Below are 5,505 nucleotides of genomic sequence, written 5' to 3'. Positions count from 1 at the left end.
TAGAAAAATACAAAGATGAAATATGTTTTGAGGTCAACACCAATTACTGTTATATGAATGTTGTGGAACCAAGGACTCAATCTTTGTCACCTATGGGTTACGAGATTGATTTTGATATCACACAATAGCAAATTGATGCCTATCTATCATTGCCAAGGCATACTACCGAGCTGAGGTATGGAACCTATGAAGAGGTGAAGGAAAAAGTAAAAATGAGCATTGTAGTACCGAAGGATACAAGAAAAGCTACAAAGATGATTAAGGCATTAACTGAGAAATTTGGAGAAGAGTCTTCCTCCACACCTGTCAAATGAGTTCTAGCCATCACTGAAGAGGAGATAGAAGCCCAAGAAGTAGCCATAACACTTAGCACTGAATTGCCCAAGGGAAAAGTATTGAAGAGAAAGGAATAGGACACTTCAATGACCCTACTAACCCCTTCAACAAAGAGACCTAACACAAGGGCATCTGGTGCATCACCGAGTAAGAAACAAAAGACTACTGCCATTCCTAAGGTAACTAGAACTTACAAGAAATCTACTCAGAGACTCATTTTGCCAAAAGAGTCGAGTGATACCGAATCTGAAGATGCAAATAAATTTTAGATTGTGAAAAGCAAGAAGGTAGATTTACATAGTGTAGAAATTTTTTGTAATAATCTAAAGGAATATGGTGGATTTGGTGGATTCAGATTTGTCAAATATGAATCCAGATCTGCCGATGAAAAGAGGCAAATTGAAGAAGTTGTCATTTGCACACTTGTCAAATTCCGAGTTGTCCCATTAGAAGCATGTAATTCTATTCCTAAGGAATTATATGCACATATTGAAACCAGATGGCAATATGCCCTAAACTCAGAGAAACAAATCAGAGAAAGAAGTTTGGTGAATCTCTTTCCTAATATGTCAGTTGATGAAATAAGAGAACATCTGACAAATAGCCAAACTCAATTTACAGTAAAACAAAAGGCCTCGAAATTTATGAATGGCCTGTATATAGAAGTGGAGAAGGAAACAAAAGAGCAATGGAAAACCATCTTTCAAAGAAAGAATGCTGGTGAACAATCTACAATGGAAATAGTCGATGTCACCGACCAAGAGCCTGTTGTCACCGAGCAAGACCCTGCTGACACCATTCAAATAGATGAAGATATCATGGATGCAGAGGCACCTGAACAAGAAATGATAGAAGGCAATGCTTATGCAAAACTTGTCTCCAGTGAATTTCTTTTGGAACAAGTTCTGCCTTACCCACCAATCAATCAACCTGCTGCAATCGAAGCTCCTCAGGCTATAGGTGAAGGCACTGAAGGTCAAAAGTCTACAATAGAAGGTACTTCACAAGAACAAACCTCTCAAGCACCTTCTAGCACGAAAAATGTTACAGCTAAGAAACCAAGCACCGAGACACCGCAGGACACTACCAAGGCTAAAGAAACTGACAAAAGTGTTGTCTCTATCGAGCAACCTACCAAGGGTTCTCAAGCCTCTCAAGCTATTGTAGTGGTTCACCCGGTGAAAGGTAAAGAAAAGAAGTTAAAAAAGCATAGTTTCAAAATTGATTTATCAAAACCGATAGTGTTGCCCAATGTAGACATCTCCAAATTGAAAGGGCAAGCACTCAATGAATTCGGTGAATTGTGCAAAGCAAAGGCTGAATAGGAAAAGCAATTGGCCATACAAAAGAAGAATAAAGTACTTCATAAGGTAAAGACCTTACTATCAGATATGCTACCTTTAGCTACAGTATCAACCAATGCAGCCATCCATATTCAATTGGATGAACTCCTAAATTAGATTGAGACATCTGGAGTAGATGCATCCGAATACTTGAACAAACTAAAAGACAAGGAGCTAACTACTAAAATGATAGAGGAAGTACATAAATCCATTGTTGTTGCCAAGGTAAAACTTGTCAAATTTATTGCTGAGTTGTCCCCTCAACTCAAGCACATTCTTTCATATTTCAGAAACTCTACACATTTTCTTTATTTCTTAAGGACATTAAGAATAAAACAGAAGCAATTGAGAAAGAGATCACCGATCTCTCAAATAAGTTGACCCCCATGCCCAATTTAGATTAGAATTTTTATACTAAGCTACAACAGCTCATGGCTCAACAATTGGAATTGAGGAATGATGAACAGAAGATCAGGATGGACGTAATGACACTTCAAACATTATTCCTTCCTCATCTTTCATCTGTTCAAGAATAGCTAAACCGAGCCACTTATCTCTCTACTACACAAGAGGGAAGCACTTTAGATGGCTTAATTTCATTATTGGCTGATATTAATGCACAAAATTCTTTAATGGATAGTGTAAAGGATGCACTCTCTGTCACTCTCACCGAAGCCAAGACAAAGTACAAATCCATTTTTGATCAGTTGCCACCTCCCAATGGTAACTAAATTTTGATGTTTGCCAAAAAGGGGGAGTATATCGGAGTATATTAGAGTATATTAGAGTATATCATCAGGAGTGTATAGTATTAAAAGTATCAAACAACCAGAGTGTAGTATACAGGGGGAGTATACCAAGCAGAGAATGAGTAGAATATGCAAAGTATCCAAGAGCAGTGAACCGAGCAATGAACAGAGGAAAGAACAGTGATTACAGAGTTTTGTACAACATATTGATAAGGGGAGTATATTTGATTAAACTATTTCAATGACTAATGTATATACTGCATGTTTAGTCAAATTTTGTAAAGTATACAGATTTTTGAGTAATGACTTTGAAAGTAGTTTTGTCAAACATCTCAACTAATGTCAAAAGGGGAGATTGTTACTACTTATCAAATTGCCATTAGTTTTATATACAAAGTCATTCTATATACTCTAGTTGGTTACCACTACTAAAATATTTAGTCGGTATGAACAACCTAGTTGATTATAGAAGAAAAACAGTCACAAAGCCCAGTATACACCAAGCTGTCTACCGAGTAGTAAAGATAATACACCGAGTTGATATACACTGAGTGAAATGTGTTACCAGATTCATTAAACCTGGACATACATATGAAAAAGTGTTACAAGATCGAGGCACATAGAACCGTTATCACATTGGAAATTGCACATACATATTTTGTATAATTTTGAGGTCATCTAACCAATGAAATATTTTGCATGGTTATTTATTCGAGAAATCATGTTTGTAAGATCGAAGCAATGAATTAGATCACCGACATAAGAAGTCTATTTATACAACATGAATTTAGGGTTAGAAACAAGATGTGAATGTGAGAAATGTGTGTGCATATGTGTATGAAGCAAGACTTATGTGATACATGAGAAATCACAGAGTATTATGACTATTACAGAGACACAGAGGTCACCGAGAAGGTTATCAGAGAACAGTCGAGGAACAGAGTAAATAGAAGGGTTTACCGAGTTACTTTATGAGTTACCAAGGTATGCTATAGGCAAGGTAATCTTATTTTGAGCACATAGAATCTGCTACAGCATTTTATATGTAAAGTTGCAGATATTTGTAAAGTCTTATTGTAATATTTTGAAGTTGTAAGAGAAACCTTTAACAGGGTAAAAGACTCTAACCAAGTCTATAAATTATAAATCCTTTAACCAGGTGCTACACTTATATAGTGTTGTATAAATCCTTTAGTAAGGTAGATCTAACTGATCTTAATACTCCTAACAGGGTAAGCTATCAGAAATAGCTAAATGTAGCTCTAACCGAGCACTCTTTATTGTTGCAGTAGTGAAGTTGTGGGTGCTATCCCCACCATAGTTTTTCTCTCTAACCAAGAGTTTTTGCATGACCAAAATATATGTGTTATGGAGTGAATCATGTATGAATGTTATCTGTTGATTATAGTTTTGTTTTATGTTACTGCACTATTCTATTTATGCATAACAGTAAAGATATTGTTGAGAAAAGGATTTGAAGTACTGATTCACCCCTCCCCTCTTAGTACATTAGCTTTCCATATTGGGCCTAATAGTAAGAACAATACTGACAATGTTTATTATGTTGAAGGTTTAAGGCATAATATTTTGAGTGTAGGAAAATTAGTGGATAAGGGATTTCAATTACAGTTCAAGCATGGAAAACATTCAAAATCATTACCAGATCTAGTTTGGAGATTCCAACTAGCCCACTAATAAAAGGTAATATATTTCATTTGAATTTTGGTGAGAACACATATCTGATGACACAGATTGATGAGAGTTGGCTATAGCAGAAAAGGCCATATCATGCAAAATTTGCTTGAATTGTCAAGATCAGTTCAACTAAGGTAGTTGAGGATAAACCTAAGATTATGAAGCCATATAATCCAGTATGTAAAGAATGTCAAATAGGTAAAATGGTCATAACCTCTTTTAGGAATATACAAGATAAATCAAATGATGTTCTTGATCTTAATCATACTGATTTGTGTGGCCCTACTAGAGTTAAAAATTATCAAGGTGATAGATATTTCATGCTAATCATTGATGATTATTCTCGATTGATGCGGGTTACTTTTCTAAAAGGAAAAATTTAAGGCATTTGAAAAGTTTAAAATCTTTAAGGCTAAAGTGGTAATTGAGATAGGATTGAAGATTAAATGTTTGAGGTCAGATCATGGTGGAGAATTCAAATCCGGTGAGTTTAATAACTTTTGTGAGAAGCATGGTATAAGAATATAATTTTCTGCTCCTCAGACACCTCAGTAGAATGGAGTTGTGGAAAGGAACAACATAACTATCTTGGATGCTTCTAGAACAATGATGATGGAAGCTAGTCTACCTCATATCTACTAGAGAGAATCAATGAGTACGATGGTTTATACATTCAACATAGTACATATCAAAGGAGAAACTGGTAAGACACCTTATAAATTATGGTTTGGTAATACACCTACAGAAGTATTTCAGACTTTTTGGTAGCAAATGTTAGATCAAGAAAGATGATATTATTGGAAAATTTGATCCTAGATGTGATGAAGGCATATTTCTTGGTTATTCTAATGAAAGAAAAGCATATAGATGTTATAACAAGAGATTGTAGAGAATTGTGGAGAGTGCTAATGTCAAAGTAGATGAGCTAAACATAAGTTAAATCAAAGTTTATGAGAAGGAACCGATAGTGGAAATGATTATATCCGAACTTGTAGCACCTTTACCAAAACAGAGAGTTGAACCAGTTACTCTGGTAGTATCAGATAATTTTACATTAACTGAAGATCAGGGAAGAGGAATAGAGAGTCAGAGGTGTACTAGGTATGTGAGATTGGATCATTCAGAAGATCAAATCATTGGGGATAAGAGAAATAGAGTAATGACAAGAAGAAGACTAGCAACTAATAAGGTACGTTTAATTTCACAAGTTGAACCGGTATTAGTAATTGGGGCATGTAAAGCTGAATATTGGTTGAAATCTATGGAAGAATAATTAGATCAGATTAAGGAAAACAACACATGGACTTTGGTTACCCGACCTAAAAATAAGAATGTTATTAGAACTAAATGGGTTTTTTAGGAATAAATTGAATGAGGATGGT

This window comes from Cryptomeria japonica, chromosome 5, assembly GCF_030272615.1.
Source record: "Cryptomeria japonica chromosome 5, Sugi_1.0, whole genome shotgun sequence".
Taxonomy (NCBI): Eukaryota; Viridiplantae; Streptophyta; class Pinopsida; order Cupressales; family Cupressaceae; genus Cryptomeria; species Cryptomeria japonica.
Note: the sequence above shows the minus strand (reverse complement) of the source record.